Raw genomic sequence first — 26581 nt, forward strand, 5'->3', positions numbered from 1 at the left:
ACTTTTACAGGTGACCGAGGCCACAGAAACCCTATTTTCTATTCCCTCTGGTTGCATCTACCTAGAACTACTTTTTTTCTTTATTTTTTTTCCCCCTGAATCCCTTTTGTTCTCAGTGTTGCTCCTGTACTTTTCCTCACTATTCTGTGCACATCCTTCTGTGGGTGACGGATGACCACACCCCTGTGAATTTTTCTGAAATTGAAAGAAGGAAAATACCAGGACCTATTACTATTTTCCTTCCTTTCTTAAAGAAAAGCATCACATACATTCACTCTAACTTTTGTAAGTAAACAAGGGCATCAGGGATAAGAATCTAGGCATTGTTGGTTCTGCTAGTTGCCAATGGGCAAAATGTCCATTCAGCTTATGCAAAATGTAAACCATCTTCTGAAAGTATCTGTCTACCACTGCATGCTGACCATACTGGAACTTAAGGCAACCCCTAATTCAAATGCATGCAGGGCTGGGTGAGTCTGAGTTTATGTTAAAGGAATCTGAATCTATACATGACCAAGTTGAACATATTTTTTACAGCTCTTTTTTTACTACCTCTCCATAACTTTTCAAGATTGTGCACTCCTAGGTTTAAGAGCATGCATTTTCTGTTTTTACAGTGTCTACCACAATGACACCCAATCTAACTAGTCTCTTGAGTACAACCACTACATGGCCCTTGCCAGATTCAACCCCAGATGGGCTTTGGCTTTTCTAACCCCACCCCTGAACGCTCAGACAGTGACTCTATTCCTCCTGGGTCATATTCCTCCAAGGGAAGCACTTTCCCTGTTTCCACCTTCTGTTCACTTCCTTTTTATGTTTAAATTTAGTGAGGAGTTTTTTGCTCATCCATGCAGATCTCCTGCTGTCTTTGCTTGAACACCCATCAGGATGGATGAATCTTGAGCTGGGGAAAGTGATTCTTGAAAATCAACCAGCCCTTCTGGACCCCTATTCTATCCTGTTTCACAGTTTTCAAGGTCTCTCCTTCCATCATCACCCTGCGCCCTCTAACCAATCCAGTCCACAACCTCTTCAGTTGATTGTGGGTCATCATCATCTCCCCTCACTGCCTGTTCATTCCTAGTTTAAAGCTCTCCTCTCCTGATTGACGCACCTGTTGACAAAGATCTTTCACCACTTGGTACTTGCTCCACTTGGTCAGGTGGATGCCATCTTTACCTCAATCCTCGGAGAGGGTCCCAAGGTTGTAAAAGCCAAACCCCTGTTGTCAACACTAGCTGTGCAACTGTTGACCGAGAGGATCCATCCATTTTTTCATCAATCCCTTCCTCCTCACTGGAAGAATCAAGAAGATGCCACCTGGGCCCCCATGACCTTGGCCTTCACCTCAAGTGCAATATCATCATGCTCACTACACTTCAGGTCTCCCCTGCCAGTATCACTGGTGCCCACATGGAAGATCAGCAGGGAGAAATATTCAGGAGGACCAGACAAACTTTGGCAATCTCTCTACAGCATTGTGGATTCAAATGTCTGTCAAGCAGCAAATGTTCCTAGACAACAGCTCAAGACCAGCAGATGGTGGCCTCCATCCCCTGCAGCAGGGAGTCTCCCACAATTAATACTTCTGCTTCCTCTTAATGCTGCTGCAAGTCTTAGACTTAGCCAGCTCAGATGCTTCATTGGAGAAAGCTCCCAGCCCTTCATCTGCTACCTGGGCACTGAACCTCCTCTATAGTTGCAGACTTGCAGATGGGTCAGGAGTTATCCTCCTAGTGTGAGAAGTCACAGGACTCCAGCCTTTATCATCATGGAAGTCTTTGGTAACTCAATGCAGTTAGGAGATCCAGGCTCTTGAATAAGATTCAGTCAGTGTCTTTCTCACCATTTCTGTTGCTGCACTGTCTGCTCACCTCCTTCTACAGCTGCTTTACTTGACTACACAGACCCTTCCCCAGTGCACACCTCCTACAGGCAAGGAGCCCATCTCCCCCAGCCCCAGAAAGAGGACCCAGTCACCCCAGCAGCCTCAGGCCACAGAGCTGGATCATCCCTCAGGAGCTTGATTTGAGTTGAGCTCTTTGAGATACCAGGGAGAGCCGCTCCAGTGTCTGGTGGGGGACCATGCTCTGTAGCTTTTCACCTTCATCACCACACATGTACACTGTGCACTGCAGAGCCTCTGATATCCCTCTGTGCCTACTTCTGTATAGATAGTTATATAGGACTCTCCCCAGCACCTACTGGAAGGGTGCTTGGCCCTCCAAAATAAGGAGTCAGCTGGAAACAGAAAACTGAAAGTACCCTTCAATCAAGAGCAGCTGACAGAGCTTGTTAGAAGCTACTAGAGCTTGCTAGCCATCCCACCCCACTGTAGCCACCCTTTCCAGGTGGAAGCAGTCATCCCAAAGTTCCTCAAAGTGTTCCTAGGAGAAATTCCCAGAAGATCTAGAATCAGAAGCCAGAAACCGCTGCACAAACAGCTGCATCCATTGGTTACCTCTTTTAGCTGTGGCTCCTGAGGCAGGATGCTCAGTGTTGTTCAGCACCATTCAGTATGGGATAAATTCATCCATCAAGCTATTTTTTTTTTTTTAAGTATTCTGATTTACAACAGATTAAGTTTTTGAAAAGGGACCTTCTTCAGACTGTCTTCAGAACCTACAGCCATCAGAACTGACAGCTGTGCTTGTATTGAGCTTCCTAAAATTTAATGAGTCTCGACGTAGTATTAAAGATTTAAATATGTTATTGGAATTCCAAGGTTAGAAGTTGCTACCTTATGGTCAGAGACTATGGGATCAAGGACCTGCAGCTGGTATAAGTTTCTTTACTTCCACCAAAACAAGAGGAATCACAGCAATTCACAATCATCCTGCATCTGGAGAGTGTGGTTCTCCCTCGTACGTGTGAATGACAGCTTCAGTGATGAGACAGGACCAGACTGAGCCTTCAGATTTCACTTAAATCACTGTCATCCATACATTTGTAACAGGAGAAAATGTCAACCATGGCTAATCAAAATATGTTTTCATAAACTGTCTCTTAACACAAAATACTATTAGTAATATCACATAGAACAAAATATGAATTTTACTCAAAATCTGCTAACGAAGGATCCAGATTTCAAGTGACTGTCATAGTTGCTTGGGGAGGGGGAGCTTTACAGACAGTACATTTGTCGGTGTCATATGAGCAAAATAGGTCAACTGAAGTGAACTCATTTGTAAATTTTTATAGCTAGCCTTTTCAGTTGTTATTTTAATGAAGTATTGAATGTTCAGAAGTGTAACACATTGAGGTGCATAAGTTAGTGTTAGCACATTTTAAATATTCACATGTACATTATAAAAAAAAACTGTTAGAAAATGATAGACTGAAAGGTTATAAAAACAACAGAAATGGAGAGTCTCTTGACTATAAAAGTTTTCAATCTATCATTTCCACAGAGCACTTAAATAAGAAATTCTTTTAGTTATCCAGCCACAAGTTTATACTCAAATAAGAAGGGAAATATTCACCAGCCAAGAGAAAATATCTGATTAAGGAGTGTGTTAGAGATGGAAATAAGATGATTGTAAAACCTTTCAAATTAAAAGCCATAATCTCATTGGCCAGTGAAATACTTGGAAGAACAAAAAAGAGACATGCCGGAAGTCCAAAATGTGATTTATAAAATTTGGGTCTCAATATCTTCCTTCCTGATTGTCTTTTTATTCTTTTTTATTATTAAGTAATTGTGAGATGTTATTTCATCAGCTTGGGGTAAAGAAATGTGGCCAGAACCCACTCATAACATGGACAATTATATTGAGTTCTTCCTTGAGATAACACAGATTATTCCCCCTGTTGTCTCCTTCCAGAAATTCAAAGCCTAGTTCAAGTGACCATTAAAGCAGAAATGTGATAGACATCAAGGTAATTTGTGATTTATGGATTTCGGATATTGCTCTTTTCTGCTCTAACATTCTTTTTCTTTACTGCTTATTTATTTGGCTCCAGTTTACTGGTTTACATTTAGTTTACTGATAGTTAGATTTTTATTTTTATTGAAACTATTATTTTTAATTTTTTTTTTATATATATATATATATATATATATATATGACAGATACAATTAGATGCAAAAACTGTGGGCTCCATCAAACTTCAACACATGAACTGTTTTTTCCAAAGTGGAGCCTAAACACTGGGAAGCAGCAAGAGCAAAGGAAACCCATGTGAGATTAAAGTTGTTGTATATTTTGGAGGAAGGAATTGTCATCCAGGACCTGCCTGCTTGCATTTACCATAAGAGATATCAAGCCTGATAATCAAAGACAATTACTTGTTTTTTCCTAAAATCTTGTCTCCCAAAAACTTTATCCACATGTGGCTGAGGTCAAACAACCTCAGGAAGGTTACTCAGTCAGTCCACTCACCACAGGTTTCTAACCACTGCTAGATTTATTGGAAAAGGGAAGCTGGCCTCGTGTCCCTGCTTGCTCGCAGCCAAGCAGTGCTGTCTGGGAGCAGCCATGGGGCCAGAGCCCAGATGCTGGCCTGAGGCCAGGCAGGTCACAAATAGATGATGTTATTTATTTAGAGTGCATCTTCGTCATAACGTCTCCAGGGAAATTTTGTTAGCTTTGGCAGACTTCTCACTTCCCTGCACTTTTATCTTGTGATATAAGTTGATGACAAGGTCACAAATGATTCACAGGGGCAGGAGTTTTCCTAATACTTGGTGAAAGTGGTGGGGCTTCCAGAGGAACTATTCAATTAATACTGCAAATATTTTTAAAATTCAAATGTGAAATGACTGGTTTAAAAGTACCATTTAAAATTTTCTCATTTACCCACTAATGTGGATTCTCATCAGCTTTTTAAATTGTCTGGGAACAGCAAGGTTCAGCCTGGCTGTCACCCCATTTCCAGGCTCCCCTGCCCCTGTGGACCAGACTTTGCTGCTTCCAGACACTGCCTTGGCATCCCCCGGAGATGGAGGCAAGATGTACCTATGACTTCTCACTTAGACTGACCTCCAAATGAGTAGTCATCTCAGGTCATGTATGCAGAAGTGACTTGCCTAAATCTGTCCTTACCAAATAGAAATAAGGACTGCTAGAGAAATATTCACCCCTTTCTGGAACAGGTGACAGCAGGAAAGACACTGTGGAGGTGTCTCCCTCACTCTGTTGAAAAAAGGTCTGCCAGCCCAGATTTAAAGGACTATTTTTCATGTGTGAACAGTTAGGTGAGATGAATCCCACCTCCAGTACTTGAATTAGGAGTCACAGCTATTTCTTTCCCACCAGCTGTAGTGGAGGCAAGATCTGGCAGGCCTGCACAGCCGGGATCACTCATCTCACTCTTAAATTTAAACACTGTATTAGTAGCAATGCCTAAATTAGGCATTTAGAGTAGGTGGTTTAAATATGGTCCCTGATCATAATTTCATATTCTTTTAGAGTGCCTGGAAACACTTGGGCTTCTTTCCAGGTTGAAACATCCAAATAGTATTGCATTATAAAGATATCATGAATGATGTATAGCTCTGTATCACAAAGTAATGCATAGCATTTATATCTATGTGTACTTTTTTCTCTGAATTTGGTTTGAACATCCCCAACAGAGTTGCTGATATTAACCACAACACTGACCAAAATATGATTGCACCATTGAAAAATAAAAGTTGTTTTTATTTCTGAATATTCCATTTTTCCCCTCATTCTTACTGTTGGAAGATATTACTTCAGAGATTGAACATTTCAGTTCATTCCAAGTTTTAAGAGGCAGTAAGAAGGTTGCAGACCTACAAGTTAGCCTATCTAGTTATTTAATCAAAGCATGTGTGCTAATTGTATGCTGAGCACTATATTGTCTGCTCTGCCAGGAAAAAGTAGTGTCCAACTCAGTACCTTGCTGGCTTACAGTTCATATAACAATGGGGAAGGTTTTATGGAATTTATTGTAAAACAGAAGATATAAGTTCAATTGGATCTTTCAGGAAAAGAAATACTGGGGGCCAGGATAAAAGAAAAAAAAATAAAAAAGAGAACTTCAGAGCAGAAAAGATTGCAGTTTATGGGCCTTAGAAACATGGATAGATATAAGTCCAAGAAAAGTTATATGACTGTTTTATCTGATTTTGGTTTTATTTGGTGGGGTTTTTTTTTAATCTTATGTTTAGTTTTTCTATTCACAGTAATGACACCCATATTAAATTAATAGGAATCAATGCAAAGATGATCTGGAAAGTACATTGAAAATACTAAGTATTTAGTTTTTGTAATAAATGAAGAATTATTATACATTATTTTGTGAACCTTTATTCATATGAGACTAGGGAAGAATATGCCTACTTTTGAAACTATATCCTGCTGTCTGTTACATAAGTCTTCATTTCATTTAAATGTAACTGAAAATGAGCATTCACTATGGATATTCTCTAGGCCTTCCTGAACCTCTGGAAAGGTGTGTTCTACTTTCAAAGGGGGAAAGAACAATGAAGCTAAGTGAGACAGAAGAGGTTGAGAGTCTAATATCTCCATGTGTGTTTGTGCACCAAGATTGCATTTAACCTACATCTTATTCTTTTTCTCTGTTAAAGGGTATAGGACTCTTTTACAGACAAACTATGATCCTTGAAGATAAACCCATTGGGTGGTAAGATCTAGAAATCTCTCTCTTACCCTCCATGTTTTGTTTAAATTAAACCCTGCAGAGACACCTGTATGTCCCTTTTTTTTGCACATGGCTCATAATACAGTGGCAACATTCATTTGAAGCTCTTCTGTCTGACTATTCCCAACCCATTCCTGTTAATAATTTTCCCTTCATCTGCTCCCATACAGCTCAAATAAATGCTTCAAAGCCTCTTTTTGGCCCTTTGGAATAAAATACATTTACATACCACAGAAACATACATCCAGTGTAGGTCAGGGAGAGATATGCAGAGTTTCCATTAGTGCAGTAACTCCTTGGAGTGTAGTTTAAACTGACTCCAGGAAAATATAGTGGGAGATTCTATACGAGAGAAAGAAGGATTCCTCTGTTTGGAAATTGCTTTGAAGCAGAGCCTTTGTGGGTTGTGTTCCACTATCCTATCATAGAAAGATCAAATATAAGTTTTCTCATAGGCAATTTCTGGATGAAGGAAAAAGCTGTAAACACAAGTTCAGCAGTGTACGGATACTCTAAGTATTTTAGTATGACATGAATTTACAGCCACCGTGATGTCTGTAGCCACTGCAAAACTAGACCTGTGAAGTCGCACAACACAGCTAACAAGCTGAGAGACCTCTGAGAACATTTAGCAAGTGAGAATCTGACAGCTTCTCAACATGAGGCCAAGAATAGGCAGTGTTGTTAGAAACCTGTGGTAATAAAGCTGGTTTACATGAAAGGAAATATTCAAGGTTGTTTTTATTTTTAATCTATTATTTTAATAAAAATATTATTAGGAAAAAAATACTATTTTAGAACTTTGTAAATAGAAAATTTATTTTAATGAAAAAGTTTTAAGAAATATTTTCCTGGATGATGTAGTATGAAAGACCTTACCTTACTTGATATGCATAAGTGAAATCACTATTAGTTAGGAAATGTTTGATGCTATATGCAATGAAACCCTTAAATTTAGATGCTGTGTAGGTTTTTGCATACATATTCTGGCATTAACAGCCATAACAATATCTTTAACTGTAGTCATGTTTGTTCAACACTGTCACTTAGAAAACCATGTTTCAAGTATTCATTATTTTGTTAAATTTTAATAATCCAAGATGAAATTTCATATTAGAAGTCTGCCTTAGGGTTATTTAATTTATTTTTTAATTTTGACTAAATGCTTTAGATAATGTTCTGAGACCAGGGTAAAGGCAATACATATAGTTGTGTCCACACTAAGAAATTCTTACAACCTTTTTATTGAGATGCTGTATCAATATAATACTTTGAAGCGTGGACCCAAAAATTGGCAATGATGTGTATGTTGTACAGATGTCAAAGATGTCATTTTATGCATGGTCTGGTTGAAGTTTTCAGCTAAATTCAGCACATACTGTCTGTATTAAATGTGCATATTTGCAGTTTAGCTCTTCAGTCTACATGTGTGCCATGTCTCCAGAGAAAGTAAGCATGTGCCTTTCTAAGCTGTCAGCATCAGGAAGGCAGATTCCTTTCCTCACTGCTTCTATAGGAGCAAAGTAAGGTGCAGAATATTGTCTCTTCACTGATCTCAACCAAACAACTACCCAAACTGAAAGAGGGTGTCAATTGTTCTTTTCCTTGCTTCATTCTTGGAAATTACTCAGCCATTTGAAACTTAAGGAAGTAAAGAAGGAACAAGAAGCCTGAGGCACATTGCTGAACTTCAATTTGGGTTAAAAACAAGAGTTCCAAGTAAGACCTTGACAAGAAAGCTAAACTGTTCTGCATAGGAACAAATCTTCATCTTTTGCAAATATGTAGCATCAGTGATTTTCAATAACATATATACCTATTAAAGATGAAATATCTTGGATTATGCACATTACATGTTACAATTCATTAGTCTTCCCATCTTGAAAATAAAATCAGATCAGATCCAAAGCACAACTGGAATCAGAATAAATCCTTTTTTAATCATTGCAGTTTGGAGAAAGTGTCATTTTACTGTGTATTTCATGGCTGAGTAACAGAAACCAAACACTGGAAGGAAAGCTGTTCATGCTGTGCCATATGTCTAACCAAACTGGAAAACATAATAACAGAATATCTCATGAGATCTTGTCCTCATGAGATTTACAAATCTGAGAAAGTGTTAAGATAAGTATATGAAACCATGAGTGCTCGAATCTCATAATCTCAAAGGATTTGAAGCTTGCCTGTTGATTCTAAGACACATTTTATTCTACTTTTTTATGACTTCGAAGTGTTTAAATTTCTTTTAGGTTTCTTTTTGATTTTGTATGTCTGTGAGGCCATTTAGAACTACCTTTCTAGGCACTATTGAGGTCATAAAGTTTTATAATACCAAGGAGTCCAAAGTTTTCAGAAAAGATAGATAATTTTTTTTGCTTGCATGTATGCAATGAGCAAGTGGTACATTTGGTGTAGAGCATTCTGATCATGCTTTTTAAACAAGAACAGAAGCTTTGATTCAGAACACACTAGTCCTGACAGAAAGAATAGATATTCCTAGGAACTGAGGATTTATCTACATATCCCACAGCATTATTAAAGAAAATCTTCCATGGTTTTTTTCAACCTACTAACCTTGATATAAATTAGGAATTAGTTTTTGGAGCAATCTCAAAATTACTTGCACCTGTAATCATAAAGTATTTTTTTCCTAAAGCTGGTTGCGATTTCTCAGCCTGAGAATAGAGCAACTCTACATAAACTTTCTACTGATGTAAGATTAGATATCTAAGGCCAAATACCAAGCTACTGTATTGACATAACAACAAAAATCCTGACGGTGGTCTTGGTCAAAGAACCCAATGCAAAACACCACATGTTACGTATAGTCAGGTGATACATCTGGAGTCTGTAATTTCCTCCTTGTTCCTTCCCAATAAACTCCTGCTCATACCTTTTAGACCTTTTGATTCCCCATTTAAAATACTTCCCTATTCCTCAGCACTTAAAAAAGTTGCTTCTGAAGACGATAAACCTTGTACTTCTGGCATTGATTAGTCACAGTAACAAGTCCTGTTAAGTGCTCTTTCTCCAGTGAGTGCTGAGCTGAGCTTCGTGGGTAGATGATTTTTTGTTTTTCTGAGTCACTCTTGCTAAGAATGAAGGCATATCAAATGGGAGGAAGTTAGGTAAATGTATGGGACAAATGCAGACTATATAAAATATGTTTTGTTGCTTCACAACACCTAAAGGTCTTAGAAAACAGTAAGAAAATGAGAATAGAAAGACGTTGAGCTATGCAGCGTGGGTGACATGGTGATTAAAGTGATGTATTGGCATGGAATGCCATGGCTTCCCCTCTCGTTCTGTGATGAGGCGTCAAAGGCTGTCCCTGATCCAGGTATCATCTTCCAGCTTTCACCAGTTTTGCTGAGTTCAGCTGTAAATTCATTGTGGCTTCAACATTTACTCTGTAAATTCAGTGCTTCATACATTCCTGAAACATCTCAGCTCTTCCTTAACCCAGCCAGAAAGAGTGTGGACTCTGCCTCAGCTTTCTGAGAAGAAAATCTAGGATTTTTAGCAAACAAATGTTCCCATTCCTAATCTCCAAATGAAGTCTCACCAAAAAAAGCTTTATAAGGGATCTACAAGCCGTTCTTCCAAATGTTCCTGCTGCTTTCTTTCTCTTACAAGTTTACTTTTTCAGCCTTTCTCCAGACCTTTTCTTGCTCCCCTTCTGATCTTGTCCTCCCTCTCTGCTAGACTTTTCCTCATCTGTCTCTGTCTCCTTCCTTACTTCTTTCAGAAGGGATGTGGGTCAGCACTGGTCAGCCGTGCTTCCTACAGGCTGAATGGACATTTCTTTGTTTGACAGATGAAATTCCCAAAGCTCCTAGTTAATTTTAGGGTGTCTGGGGGAGGAAGGAGCCTGGAACTGAACCAAACACACATTAAAATGTGCCAGAAAATTACACAGCAGTCAGAAAATTGCAAAATCTGCAATTTTTATGCAGTCCACAGTTTTCTAGAGGTCTTGATTATCATCCGGAGTTCAGTGTTTTACAGGAAGTGCAAGAGGTTACATTTCCAGTGATTTTTAAGTGACCCCAAAACTATTACACTGGAAAAAAAATCATACTAGGATTAACTATTTCAGTGATATTTCTATCTATTTCAAGAACAGTCAACATGGAAAAAAACTTTTTTTATGAAACAGATTGGAGTTTTGAAGTTGATTATTCTCAAGGTTTATATCCACAACAAATTATGCAAGCAATGGTGGATCTAATGTATTTTGTGTTTGGGGAGATCCATACTGAAAATTCTGTTGTAGGAGTGTGGTTTTGTGCATACCTGCATAACACAGCGGTGTTCTAGAAAAAAATATTTTACATGGCAAAAGCAGTATAAGTTATTCATTATATAGATAATGTTAACAAGAAGAGAACATGTAGCTGCTGTCCATAGAAAAACAGAAAAAATGGATGTTACCTTGTTACTGATCTTGTAATTTGCACCAATATAACCACTTTGCATGTATCCCAAGCTGCCACTCACCAGTTCGTGAGCTTGGGGACAGCCAGCAAAAACCTACTAGAGGTGCCTGAGTGTACAGTGTTCTGTAACATGCTTTTTATCATGAAAAATCCCCTATTTCACTCAACTTCATTATTAGGAGGAGTGCAAAACCACAAACTTACACCATGACTTCTTACCACTCAGTTCATGCATGAAATGTCAGGACAGATGGGGTGGCAGGACCAGCTAATTGTCTCCTGTGTGCTGCCTTTTGTGCTTAGGTAGGGTTGCCACAAGTGTGTCTCTGCAGCTGTGAGGATAGCCAGTGAAATCCCCACTGTGGGCTACTGCAAAGGTACAGCATGCTTTCTGTCCCGGTGTGTTGTGGTGGCAGGCGAGGAGCTAGCACATATGCTGTTTGCATTCAGTGCCAGAGGAAAAGAAGAGAGATTTTAGTGACGGTTTTCAGGATTTTATGGGCCCTAAGAGCTGCACCTGTATCCATGAATCCTTTTAAGGTTTCTATTTGACCTTTTACTTCTCCCAACTTTTTAATTCCTGTCAATGGACAGTTGTAAATGTTGAAACTTGCAGAGATTGTTTTAACTTGCAGAGGCTGTCTTATTTGGGGTCCTTGCCTGGAACAAAATTTATACAGCTACAATTACACTCTGATGTTCATCTCAAGGCCCTGGCCCCTCCATGCACAGCCCTGCCAGTGTGGCTTTGTGCAGGGATGGGAGCTGGGCACACAAAGCCACCTCTGAGGGGACTCAGCAAGAAGGGAGGAGCAGGTACTCTCCGGCTGTTTCCTCAGTCTGGGCAACTGGGGACGGGAAGCCTGAGGATTTCCCACACACTGAGGCACAACCATCATCTACAAAGTCCTTTGATTCAGTACTTAAGACAGTCTTGCCAATTAACCACAATATTTTTTCCTTCTGTAAGCTGTAGTACTTTCCTGTTACATAGCAGTTCTGCCACATTTGGCCCTCACTCCAGGAAAAACTATAGAATTTTCTGACTTCATTCTAGATTGCAAAGTGAATGACAAAGAGCAACAGGAGTGGGTGAACAATAAGGTTGCACAACACTAGATTTGCAACCCAACAGACAGAAAAAGGAGAGCTTCACAGGTAGGAAATGGCATGAGGATGGAGTGATAGGAGCAAGTGACCTCAGTGCCTTGCTAAGGTCCCCGCAGGCGCCTATCTCCTGAGCGTGTGAGGTCTGTCATATACTCACTTGTCTCATTACTCCGGATTCAAGCTGCATTTGTGACTTCAGTACTGATCCATCCACATGCACTGTTTGGGGCCTTCCACTGAACCCAGGTGCCCCGAGGTGAAGGATATTCCAGGTGTTCCAATGGACTGTTAAGTACAGCTAACCTTCAGTATAATGCTTCCTTGTATGATGAATACACATGTGCACAGCATGTGTGTGAAGGGTAGCATTTTATATACAAAGACAGTCTGGTCTTCAGCATGTGAAGTTGCTACATGGCGAGTAACTTCTGGCCTATCTTGAGAATATCTTGCAAAAAATACAGCTTGCTAATTTGTGTTAGTTAAGAGGAATTCATATAAAATTGGTTAAAGGATTGTTACTTACGACACTGGAATCATCTGTTTAATGATATGTCGTCTCTCTTTACTATTGACATACTTCCTAAGCTGATCTTTAAGAACAGCATCAGAAATATGTGTTTATAAGCTTATTTCTCCATGCTAACTCTCCTTGTAACTTACAATCATACATCAGCTTACAGTTGTGCTCCTTGACACTGGAGAAATGGTGATGACTGTGAGGTTCTTTTTATAAAAAGAAGACTAATAAAATTAAGCAAGAATCTATAAGCATGAGAAGGTTACAATTTTAAATAATGTCTCCTGCTGTGAATTGAATATCAAGGTAAAGTAAAGGTTTTAGCATTTATAAATGTCAAGGCAACACAGACATTCATTTTAACAGCATGACATGCATATCACTTATAAACTTATTGCACTTAAAGATTATTACCACTATACTATACAAATGGCTTTGGGATCCAACTCAAATTTTGAAATGGTTTTGAATTTTCAGGCTTTGTTGAAACAGCTGATAATTCTACTAAATGTCTTATCACTAAACCAAGAATAATAATAATGCTATAAAAAGCATCACACTCTTACACGATATTAAATTTTACAATAAGAAAAGAAAACTCCAAACAATTTGACTACAGCCCTGAATGCTGTCTCAAATGTTCTGATTAGAAACCACTGCAACTGGAATTGGCCAGAAATGTCATTTAGCTCAAGCAGTATTTTCTGTCTGCTTGCTGTCAAGAGACAGGAAATGCTAGAATTAAATGGTATAGCTTCAGACTGTCATCAAGACACTGCGCTTTCAAAACAGTGGTGAAATGTATTTACTTAGTCAGAAAGAAATGAGGTTGAAAAAGTGAGAGATGTCATGTCAGCACCTCCAACTGGGAAATAAGATGTGGTCTATATGCCAGTTTATTGCTCTGATCAGGGACCCTGACATTTTCCTTCCCTCTCCCTCCCTCCTATCCTCCAACCTGCTCAGCTGAAAAGAATGATGAAAATGCACCATGGTGGTTTCTTCCAAGATGCCACTGCCATTTGGTGATCTAATTGGCCCCAGAGGGCCACTCAACCATTTCCATCAGAGAGAGAAAAGATTTTCTTCCTTCTGCTAGAGACTGATAGGAGGCATTAATTATGCAGACAGCATCCAAGAGAGCAACAGTCATTCTCAACTAAATCAACATGCAAAACAGCCATGGAAATTGTCACATCATAACAGCAAATGGTTATGGCAGGAGGAAAAAAACCCAACGTATTATAAAAAAGAACCAATGCAGAATTAGTTTTGATGCGCAGATTCTATAAAAGTACAAAAGCTTGTACTTGGTATTGTATCTTTCACTAGAGATGTGATTTAAAATAGAGTATTTCCACAGTTTCTTAAGAAAAAGATATTGTAATGAAAGCCAGAGAAGTATTCTTGAAGCTTTTATTTGAGCTTCTTAAACTATTAGGAAACAAAGATATATTTCAGCCAGCCATAATGGGATATGTTTACTTTACAGAACCACTCTTTTCCCCACCTTGAAAGACTAAAAGAAAAAAAGAGGGAAAAAACCTCAAATTCTAGTCATTTCTTTCTCAGAAGACATGAATTTTTTTTAAAGTGTGAATTGAAAAACCTGTGAGAGGAAGAGAAAAAGAAGATGAAGCCTGCTCCATTTTCTAGCAGTACAAAATTAGACAAAATGTATCTTCTTTCAGGAAAAAAAAAAAAAAAAAAAAAGCAGTAGGAAATATACATTGGGGGGGTGGGGGGTAAGGGAGAGGAATTATTGCAGGAAGAATATTAATAAGAGAAAACAGGGAAAACAGACACCCCTGGTTCTACAGAGTGCATATATATTGCAGACAGCTGCATAATTTACCCAGGAGAGAAGTGTCACACAGATCTATTGTCAGTACCAAAGTGAACTCATCTGAAGCCAGCTCCAGCCCCTTGACACTGCCCTGCCACCCCCATAGAGGTACCCCACTATCATCTCTAAGAGGAAAAGTCAGTCACTGGAGAAAGCTCTGTGCTGTGCTACCACCGTGACTTACCTTCACCAGCACCAACAGGCTGTATGTGCAGGCAGGCAGTGTGCATGCATGCTGCAGGGTGGCTGATGCTTCCAGTGGGAAGGCTGTGATCTTAGTCAGTGTCAGGGAGCAGCATGTAATACCCACACCATGGAATGCAAATCCACATGCTGACCAGAAAATTACAAAAATATGCACATAGTAACTGGCAAACCCTCACAGTTTGGAAAGGGCAAGTAAAAGCGGTGTAGGCAAGCGCATGCTTTGAGATAGACTTTGTTTCTCTCCCATGAAGCTACTGCATGCCAGAGCAGTTCAGCCTCAGTCAGGAATAAGTCTTTCAGGACATGGGCAAACAGTCCCTGCTCTTCCTGTGCCAAAGCACATGATTAAGTTCTTGAAGAAGTTTGGGAAGATGCAGGGATCTGATCTTTCTTGCTTGGTGCTTGGCTTAAGCAATCAGTGGGATGCAGATAGGTGGATTCCCCTTTCTCCCACCTTTGGAGTAGTAGAAAAAATTCTGTCCCAGCATCTGGAAATTGTCTCTGTGAGTCTGATTCCAGCCAATAAAGATCCAAGCCAACATTACAAATAGTATTACTAGACAACAAGTCTCAGTCTGCAGAGCTAAACTCTTCCCTGTGGTCTTGGAGTTCTCCAGGATCACTCCTCCTGAATTCCCAGCAAGAAAATCCCATTATCCCGTGTTGCACAGCCAAGACACATCAATTCCACTGCAAAGCATGTTTTGGAAAAAGAGTTTACCAACATGATATGCTTCATGGGTCCTCACTGACAAAGTAGTAACTTAGATATTAAGAGGAGACCAAGCCAAAACAGTTAAGGTGATAGTGCAATCACCACTCTCTAGCACAAAAACACTGTTTTGCTGCTTTTATAATGCTTCTTATTAGAAGTATCTCAGTTTTTGCACAATTGCCTGTTGTCAGTCAGACCTCACTGAAATTGGCATAGGTAACTGTAGATTAATTCACATCATTTCATAAGTCACAGGATTCTATGATAACATATCAAACACTTTCATGATGTCAACCAATCTGTCAGCATCGCTATGAAAACCAGATTATTTTTAAATTAAGAAAAGATGGTAAATGTAGTTAAAATGGTAATACAACCAGTGAAACCATAACATAATAAAGTCAACATTGTACAGTATATACAGTGTGCTTTCTGCTGGAGAGAATGTCTTATGGCAGCTAATGACCATTAAAATAACCCTCCTGGCTTAGGAAATCTGTTTCATCGTGAAAGGTAAGGGGCTTGGGGGGTATTTTGCAACAATTGTCTGTGTGTAACATTAGGTCCTGCTCAGTCCCAAGTCAATGGACTCTAATCCCCATTGACCACTGACTGTAGTCATTGGGACTTCATGCAGAAATAAATATCTTCTCTCACTGTGTGTGGCAAAACTAACATCCTGGTCTAGTTAAGCACTTAACTATAAGCACCTGAGCACAGTAACACTAGTTATAGAGTGAAAACTGATCATCAGTTAAGAAATCTGCCAGATCAAAGACCTAATAGATTTCTGAGAACGTGATGAAAATGTGTTCTACATAAGAAGCGTTGGTGGGTGCAAATCTGTGCTCCTTCCACTCCAGACACTGTTTTTTAGGGATAGAAGCAAGTGTTTTACAGCTGGGGCTGGTCTTGGGTTTGTTTTGTTTTGTTTTTATATATTCTAAAGTAAATTTTGTTTTAATTGGCAGCTAATAGAAAAGAGTATTCCTTATTTTTAAAGAGAGGCAGAAAAATGTAGGGCTGGTTTCAGGCTGCTGTAATTGTAACACAACATTCATTTGTCAGACCCACAGGGAAGCTAGGGTGAAATGGTAGCATGCAATACCAAAGTGTATGCCGCAGATGCTACCCAGGGATTCAGGTTAATTACATACCAGGCATGCTTAGGGACCACCCATGTAAAACAGCTGGCAGAATGGAGGCTTAAAATTGCTCCCTGCTGGTCCCACCATTGCACGCTGCCCTCTTCAATTCAGTATGAACCTTCTCATCTGGGCTAATTTACTTCAGCGAGGATAAGTAACTTAGATTTGCTTATCTCCACTTTCCGAGCCTTGCTGGCTTTGGAATTGATCCTCTCCATTCCCTACCTCCTATATTGCTTCAATTGTCTGAACCTAAAGAGTTTATTGATGTGGATGGATATAGTTTTCCAAGTGCCATACACACCACTGCAAAAGTCAAAGGAAGCAGGTATTAATTTACAATAAAATTTAGTAACAAAGTCCCTCTCTAGTGTGTGAGCTCATCTACCCAAGACATGATTCACTGCTTTACTCCATGTTCTGATCTTGTTATACAAAATACAGTTTTCTTATCTTCACTATAATACTGAATCATCTGAGATGCCACTGAGGTCATCCAGTTAGGCTTGTTTTAATTCTAGGGTCTTCTGGCTTTTAGCTGAACCACTATAGTACTTCAGGATAAGGAGGACTTTGTTTTTTTAAAAAAGTGACATATTATGAACATCAGTATGACCATAGGTGATAGAGGGTAATGGAATATATTTGTAGTAATTCTCACCTAGATCATGAATTAGGTCTAGTTTCTTAAGCCACTCCATAATCATAAATTAAGATGGTGATAAAACGTCCTTGGCTTTAGTGATATCAGCTAAAAATGACCATCATTCTCAGTATAATTTTTATTATTAAATTGTTCTCCTGGTATTGCTATACAGTAAATATAATATTTCAAGAGGATGGTTATTACAGACTGGATATTGTCAGGCAGGTTTTCTTAAAAGATTTAGTAAACTAAATGCAATGAGTAGCACTAATGGATACATTGCATTGCTGATGCTCTCATTTTGTTTAGTCTATGGAAAAGAGATTTGGTTTTTAGATACTGCATGAGAAACTGCCTGTAAACAACGTGTACAGTCAAATAGCAGTCTTTAATGGTGAAAATACTGTGCAGACTTCCGTTTTCACCCTCTCATTCTGTCCTTTAAGCAGAAGTTTGCTCCTTGAATTCAGTTCACTTTTCTAGCGCAATTATTCAGCAGGCAGCCTGAGACCTAACTCTGGCCTCAATAACCAACTTTCATATTGCTAAAGACCGTGCTCCAGCACTTATATGTAACTTGAGTAACTGCTGGCACTTGAAACTCAATCCACAGCCCAATAAAGCCACATGAGAGACTGTCACTGACTTTGGTAGGCTTTAGAGGAGGCTCTTAAGCAGTGTTGTGTGCATTAGTTCCTTATACATGTGTGTATGTTCCTATACTAGCATCAATCTCTATGGTAGATGGAAAGGGTCCTATGAAAAGAAGCTGTCCTGAAGTTCCAGTGTTTTTTCACTCATATCAATGACATAATATCCTTTGATACAAACGAACCCATTAAGAGGCAATGCTAATAATGAATTGTCAGTTAACAGCAACTGAAAATAGTGATATAAATAAATTTACAAACTTGAAACAGTCAAAGAACATGAAAGACATTCAGTAAGTGGGGCTGAGGGAAATTCATTCTGTGTTCAGTGTCCAAAATGAGATGTTGAATCATGCAAAAACTTCTGAATCTCACCTCCACCTACAGGACATGGAGAACTATTTGGGAGGATGAGCTTCTACACTCACTGCTGAGAGTTAAAGCAGTGTAAGATGCATCTACTTGACTTTTAGGAAGATGTGGCATGTACATTGGTCCCTATCCACTAGAAGTTACTGTTATAGCTCAATTTCTACCTAAATCTATTTTTCCTAACCAGTCAGGGGCCATGGAGGATCAAACAGAGTAACATTGCCTCAAGGTCCTGTGCAGCAGGAAGGAGTGCCTTTGACAAAACTAAAGCCAAGGTTGCATAGTAGCTCCCAGTAGTGAAAGAGAAATCACTGATTGCGTTCAGATACACTACTGGGAGGAAGGGGAAAGTTTATATCCTTCTTAGTTCACTTCATATACCTGTTATAACTCCCTCTTCCCTCGTTCTTGGCATCTGGCCACAGTCTACCTTGTGCTTTTCATGAAATTAATTAACAAAACACAATGAAACTAATCTATTCCATTTATATGTATAAATACATATGTATAAATATGTACAGTATATAAATGTATAGTCCACTAGTGAATTATAATAATAGCAATGGATGGAATTTTAACGGAGTAGAGGCATGACCACCCTGAATTACAATCACAGTCCTATCTAGCCTAGCATCCAGCCTCTCATGGTGGCAAACAACGTATTTTAAGGTACTGGAATCCAGTAATGAGGGATTTCAGCTAATCTGGCCTGAACTCCAGGTAGCACAAGATTTCATCTCCCTTCCAAGAATATTATGATAACCACGTTTTGAGCCCAACCTCTGTGATTGGCAACAGGCTCCACAGTTTAATCCCCATGCTGTGGAGACTATTTCTTATTGCCCCTTTTGAATTTCTCACCTTTAAATGTCACTAATCATTCCCATTTTTACCTGTCATTTAAAAGGGACAATCAGTTTCTGAAATATTCCCTAGGTGTATTTTCACCATATATGTAGATATGGTTTTATCCTGAATCTTTAATAAACAATCTCATGTTTTTCATGACAAAATAATCCATGGTGCAGGGTCTTTTGGGAACACAAAATGAGCATTACGCTAAATAAACCTGAATACACCAGCCTTAAGAATGAAGCTCATTCTTTGGAGCCGTGCATTTTAAATTGGTTACTCTGTGGTGGATTAGATCCAATAGTAAGAGCATTTTGTTACTTGGTGGCCCCTAGCCAGGTGGGTAGAAAATCTTCCTGAGAGATTAAATGAAAACTCTGAGTCTCTTAAGTCTGAGGGAGAGGGACTGAACCAAGGTCTCCTCCTTCCACAACATATGCCTTACTGGAATGCAGCTACTGAATGTGGGATGTACCAGGCATTTTAAAACATATGTGATGCAGTGTCATGTCCCGGAGCATGGCTCAGCTCCTTGCTGTCTACACAACAGATCTGCAATTCAGCCTCAGGGACTCAGTAAGACCACACTGAAAAACTACATGAAAGGACATCACCATTTTTTTTTTTTTTTACTCTTTATGTTTAAAGAGCCCATCTATATTTTGTATGGCTTTTAATGCTTTCAGACTCTGACAGGAGTGCTCCGTAAATACCGATCAGATTAGGCCTCACACTAAATTTAGGTGTAGTTCTGGGCATACCAGAACCAGAAAATTTAGATATTTGAAGACTATTTGTGTCAAACAAAAACCTTCTGTGAAACACTGGTGCCCCCAGGAATGATGAGGGATCGGAAGGTGCCCAGGTCTTTTTTTCAAAGTTGCATAATTCCAGTTTGTCATAGCGTCATCACTTCAGCACTTTCCATCACCTACCACAACCTCCAGCATCATCTTACAGCACCTAAATCTCTACTGCTTTACAAGCTGCTGTCAGGAATTTAGTACCTTAAGGCTGACTTCAACACCTTTCTTTTATGTTTTATGTTTTTTCCAGTTTTATAGCCATTACACAACTGCAGTAAATGGCAACAAATCAAGTGAATGACTTAAAGCACTGCAGAAAAAAATCCCTTGTCTGTCTATGCTCCTTTCTCAAAAAGAGTTAAGTGCTTATTAGAGTAATAAGTAATATTTTGACCTGCAGAACAGCACATTTTCTTCTTTTCCTTGTTGACTGTTTAATACAAACAACATAAATTACTCTCCTGTAAGGTCTTTTTGATGAGGCAACGCTAATAAACAGCACCTGATTTCAGACTCCAGCCATTCCAGGTGCAGCTCACACTTGGCTCAGTGTTGTCAACAGATCTTTGGGGAGTCTCGTTTCCTGCTCCATGAAAATAATTAACCCTCCAAGTTCTGTCTGCTCAGGGTGTGTCATTATTTGGTTATGCAAAGTCTGGTTACTTCAGTTTTTATTCAATGAGCTTCAAATCAAGCTTTGAGAGGCACCCACAGTCTTGTGATCAAAGAGTTAACTAGGCATGTTTTGATTTTCCCTTGGGTTTATCCCTTGGGTCAGCCAGTGATCCAGCGAGCTATTTCTGTAGCTTGTATTTTTTCAAGCTCCTGGATATGGCATATATCCACCGGCAATAAACCCAAGAACTCCAAGTGTAATCCCTAAAGAGCACCTGAGAACTATCAGATGATTATAATTTGTTGTTGTTACAAACCTGAGCTATCTTCAGACAATTGCAATGAAGGCAATTTCTAGAAAGTTGAGTTTATCAATCACAGTGATAGTGTAGTCTTCATTTCTACCCTGAAAAACTTTTCAATGTTTTATATTTTAACACAAACACATACACACACAGGTACAGCTATACAAAATAGTTTAAGAAAAGGTTTTACAATGTAAAAAAAGATTTATATTATGTCATCAACTCCTACTTTCCCACTAGTAGCACAAATTAATCAAATTAATCCTGAATAGAAAATACCAGACCAAGGATAATTATTGCAGCCAAGAAAATAAAAACATATAGGTGGTGTGAAGCATAGATACAGACCACGCTATTTTTCACCTAAGCCTGTCCTATAACACAGAAAATATATTTTTTTAAAAGTCTACTTTCATTCTTCCCTCTAGACCCTGAGACTTCATTTCATATTTGTTTACAAGTAATTGGTTTTCACATTTACAAGAGGAACACAATGACCATCATTGATACCGTGTGAGCCTGCTGGACTGTTTCTAGCCTAAGTGCATGCCTGTAAAATATAGTTGAGGCCCAAGAGAAGGGGTAATTGTGCTGTTCTTTATAACTTTAGCCAGATGACTATCAGTGCTAGAAAGGTGGGGGCCTCTGTCTGAGGAAAAATCTTACTGCTTCATTTGTGAGGATCAAAATGAGTGGGTGTTGGAAGGTACCTGAAATGACAGGCTAGGTAGCCATAGGCATCCTTCTTAATTTTCTTTTTTACATGTAAGTCTTTTTCTGATACAGAAAAGCACTTGATTCCTCATCCCCTCTAGGCAAAAATCAAAGCATTCCACTTAATTTTAATGGATAGTTTATCTGTCTCAAGTTTTCTTGCCAGGACTTTCAAGATGTTTACTATTTGGGAGGGAGAACTGTATGAGGGAGTGAAACAAGGTAGGAAGACAAGAGTTGGAGGTGTAAAAAAGACCAACTTCTAGTGACATTTAAAAGGAACAGCTCAATGTAAGTGCTCCTTTCATCTACACCATTGTCCCTTGACCCAGTCATATTTTCAAAGTCAGGTCCAGGATTTTATCTGTGCAATTCATATGAGTTTTATCTGGACCAGCCTCTCAAACCCCTCAAGATACTTTGAAGATTTAGACATTACTATTTGTTTTAACTGTGGAAATATTGATATCCTTAGTCTTTAAAAATTCTGATAATTCTGAATTAGCATTTGGTTATCAGATTTGACTTTGTGATCCCTCTTAAGGCTAGGTGTCCTTTTTAATTAAAGTCAATAACACACATTCTCCCAATTGTGTCTAGTCCATTAGTTTAATTCATCTGTCAAAAAAAATCCTAAAAACATTATGTTGAAGAAATGCCATGACTTTTTATTGTTCTTTTTGATTTCTTTGTTTGTTCACCTGATTAAAAATTGACCATTAGCATAAACCTTCTCCTTGTTTTTTTGAGGGCTCCTCTAACATGCCACTGGCTAAATCAATCCTTCAGGAAAACAGATGTGCACTCTGGGATCAGGGCACATTTTTCCTATTCCTGTTGGCCTTTGTCTGTCCAGGAGAAATAAATACCTCAGTCCATATACAGGCATCACCGTCCCCTGTGCCCAAAGGCTGCAGCAGTGGAGCACTGAAGGCAGACGTCTTCTGGCTTTGCAGTGCTGGGCTGGTACGAAGGAGAGAAGCCTGGACACAGAGCCTGGGTTATAACACAACAGCACAAACATCTGCCAAACTATAGCCTCAACTAATATCCTTAGAAATATATTCTGCTGGCTGTACGGAGCTGATCAATAAACTGTTACCCCCAATCAGTTGCTGCAGTATATTGTGTAACATGACTTTAAGTGTGCTTTCATTAAAGTGAGGTTCTGAAAGGGAAAATTTAACATAATTGGGAGTTTGTATTTCAGGTGAATCCTTCCACATCTCTTTACTTGTGACTGATAGATAATATGTGGTCGCTTGTAAAACATCAGCTTTAAGACATATTCTGTTTCTTTGCTGTATAGAACAGAGACCTTATGCAGAAGGCTGATTTGTCACTATCATTCCCTGTTGCCAAGTGAAGCAGCATCTTAAACTAAGCACAAGTTCAAAATGTGATGTGAGGTAATTAAATTGAGGCTTCTCTATCCCATGCAGGTTAGTGTTTTAGTTCAGCACTGAGCTTTAACAAAGTTAATCATGAAACTGAGCTCTATTTAAGTTTAATGGATATAAATACTTTCCTGAATTGGGACCATATTAAAGAATTCAGAAATCCATAGATTTCTCAAATATAATGGATGTTACAGGAATACTGATAAAATTGCTATTTATTGACTGCTCCTATGTCTATTCATTTTTTTACTGTCCAGATTATTAACATTGTGTTGAAACCCATTTAAAAATTCCTATGTCTGGTGATGACAGAGTTACACTCACTCCCTGCTGAAGACCAGGCTGTCTATAAACACATCTACCTGCCTAGGTGCAGAGCACTATGAGTTCATGCTGTCTCTGCTCTAAGTCAACAAGAGGTAAATCAATACAGAAGCTGTTTTGACACCTCCTCATGAAATTTTCCTAGAGTTAATATATCCTGCCTCTTTGAATAGACATATCCTGACAAGAGTAGACATAGCCTGTATGTGTGTGGGTGCTAATCTTGGCAGTAACACTGAACACCCATATGCTGATGAACTCCAGACACTTGTTCCCTTATACAGAGAATTTATTGAGAATGTTATGCTTCTCTAAGCACATCAGTGGTCCTTTGAACAAATTTTTCTTACCAATTACCACTTCACTTATAATCTTCTTAAAAAGAAGAAAAACAAAACCAAAGATTAGATAAATATGAAACCAAATAAAAATATCAAAATTTTCCTGGCTGCATTGCTTCTGGCTAGATTTAAAATTCCATTACTGACATTATCTGTTAATCAGTTAATCTTAGATCTCCTAAGGGAGACTGAAACCCCAACTTCTTTTCTAGATACATTAAAGGAAAACTAAATTAGGTAGTATAAAAGATACTCCAATAACCACATTAACTGAAGAGGAGCAGATAATTTTTTAAAAGAAAGTCTAAAAGATGTCTGAAAGATTAAAACTGGAATTCAGATTAGAATTATCTATGATAAATTAGAACTTTTTAGCCATCAAATAGTTGGAAGGAAACTGAACATGATGTTCCATTTACAAGCCAGGACTTTAAAGCACAATTCTCCTGCAGTTCTTGCAGGACAAGAAGATACACATCCCCAAAGAATGTCACATCAAACTCAGTTCCTTGGCTCACTGTGGAAGAGTGGGATGTTTCTGAGATGCTTGTCCAACAATTAACTGAGTTTGAACAGAGAATATATTGTTGGATATCTCCTCACTGCAGAATCTGTCAATGGAGAGAGGTTTCTCCATCTGCAACCTGGTAGATGGAGGTCTCCATCAGGAATCCACTTTGTAGGCGAGTCATGGCTCAGGAGGAATGGAATCAGCTTTGGTTCATGCAATCTCTTTAAAACGTATTGCTTAGTTGTTTCATATCCAGGTTCTAGAAAATATGTACCCATTATAATGTTTTCACATGGGTGATGAAGGAAGCACTGACACCAAACAAGGGTGAAAGTCATTGTTTCCTTACTAGAATCACACTTGTGGTTGAAACCACTGTGGACAGTCATGTGGCAGGGACTGCAGAAACAAGTTAGATAAGAGACAGATTTTTTTTCCTATAAAAAGGTGAGAAACTTGGCAAACATTTTTGAAAAGTGAGGTGAAATGAGCTAAAGAAGAGTCATTAATATCAGCTGTCATACAGTCATTCTGGAGCCCATAGGTAGAGATGATGAAAGAATACAGTCTTATATATTTGGTACTTGTCTTTTCTTCCCAAGGACTACAGTTCTGATGGTGGCTTTTCCCTCAGCTCAGCAGTTTTTAGGAGGCAGGAGTAGATTTATCAGTCACTGTGCCAGTGCTTGCTTTCCCTTTATGTAAGCTTCCCTCAACATTCAATCTGTCTTCAGGCAGCTGCCAAGGAGGCTGAGTTTCTTGTTCTGCAAACTGTTCAGCAAAAAGAGCTTCCCCTGATGCTGAAATACAATCTTCCAAGTTCTCTGTACATGTCAAAGATTAAAAGCAGAGTGACAATGAAAAGAATTTTTACTGAAATTGAAAAACATTAGTTATAAATATGACTTTAAAAATGCATTTTTCTTAAACCAGTGTTTGAACATTTGTATAGCAATCATTTTGGTGTTTTTCTTCTATGTCTTGACTATTTTTAGAAAATAAAATAAAATGGTTTCAGCAGTTATTGATATCTTATTAGATCACTTTTTTCATTTTACTTTTGAAAAATTAAGATTTTTCATAATTATCCCACTAATGATTTTTTTTTCTCCTCCCGAAGTAAAAAGCAAGGAGAAATTATACTGAAAGACTAGCTCTGTTGTGGAAACTTGAAAAGTCAAATTTCTCAATGTTGTTGCTTTAAAATACTAGAGTAAGTTAAACATGGGTTAAAAACAGAGGACAAGTGAATATGGAGCCAAACATAGTGTAGGTTGATGGCAGAGGATCTGCAAGCATTGCTGCTGATAAAAGAAAGATAAATGTAGGATTTAGATCTGTATAAAACCAGAAAGAAAACAGGCAGCTCCTAGCACCGATAAGAAATAAAACACCAGTGCCAATAGCAGTAACAAGGCAACAGGCACCACCAAGACAGCAGGAGATAGGTTGGCAGACAGAAGTAAGAAAGAAATTATACAGACATGACTACGGTGACAGGACGAAAGTTTGAAGGCTTCCAGCTTTGTGCAAGTGGTCCAAGAGCTGCCTGCTCCCTCCTGGGGGAGTACCCAACCCACAAGGGGCTGCGGGCACCACACAGACACTCTCTGCTAGCCTCCTTCACTTGGGTCAGCCACCATGGAGCTACTCTGCTGTGGCTTGGGGGCCTCCCAGGGTGTCCCCTGTGGGCACCCTGACACCAGCATGTGCAGGCAGGGAGATTTCCTGCCTGAGGAAACTGGGGAGAGATGGGCACCTGGCACGGGAGGCCCTCTCTTCCAAAACATGGACAACAAATACCACAGGATGATGTGAGGGCACCAGTTAGTATGATCAGATCTGCCCTTATCAGTCCAGGTTCCTAGCTCTTTAAGATCTCATGATGGAAGCAAGAAAGAAAAGGAAGCTTCCACCAAAATAGGGCAGGTGATGCCTCCTGGAAAAGGTGCAAGAGCAGCAAGTGACTTTTTGGGACAGAGAGATGGGTGCAGCCTCTGAAGCTGATGAGTTTCCGAAGAGGATGATCACCCATTGCAGCACAACACCTATGGCGTTACTCTGGGTTGCAACAACAACACTGTAAAACATACTCCTGGTAGCCCATTGACATTGTAGCAGGTCTGTTTGCTAATGACAAGTATTGCTTGCCAACCCAGATTTCAGGCCAGCTATCACTCTTCTACCTAACAAATGACCTCCAGCTGCCATGTGAAAAGCCAGTGCTCCCAGGCGTTGCATAGGAACATAGTTATTTAAAAATGAGTCTAGACCTTGAAAGAACGTGAGAAGCTCTGTAAATAGAGCTTGAGATGCTATCTGTTCAGGTGGGAAACTTTTTACATGCTAAATCTGACTCTGTCCCTGCAAATCATGAACTAAAAATAAAACTGTAACTTCGTTTGCTAAATTTCTCTTTCTTTATTTCAG

Source organism: Tyto alba, unplaced genomic scaffold, assembly GCF_018691265.1.
Source record: "Tyto alba isolate M040663 unplaced genomic scaffold, T.alba_DEE_v4.0 Super-Scaffold_40, whole genome shotgun sequence".
Lineage (NCBI taxonomy): Eukaryota > Metazoa > Chordata > Aves > Strigiformes > Tytonidae > Tyto > Tyto alba.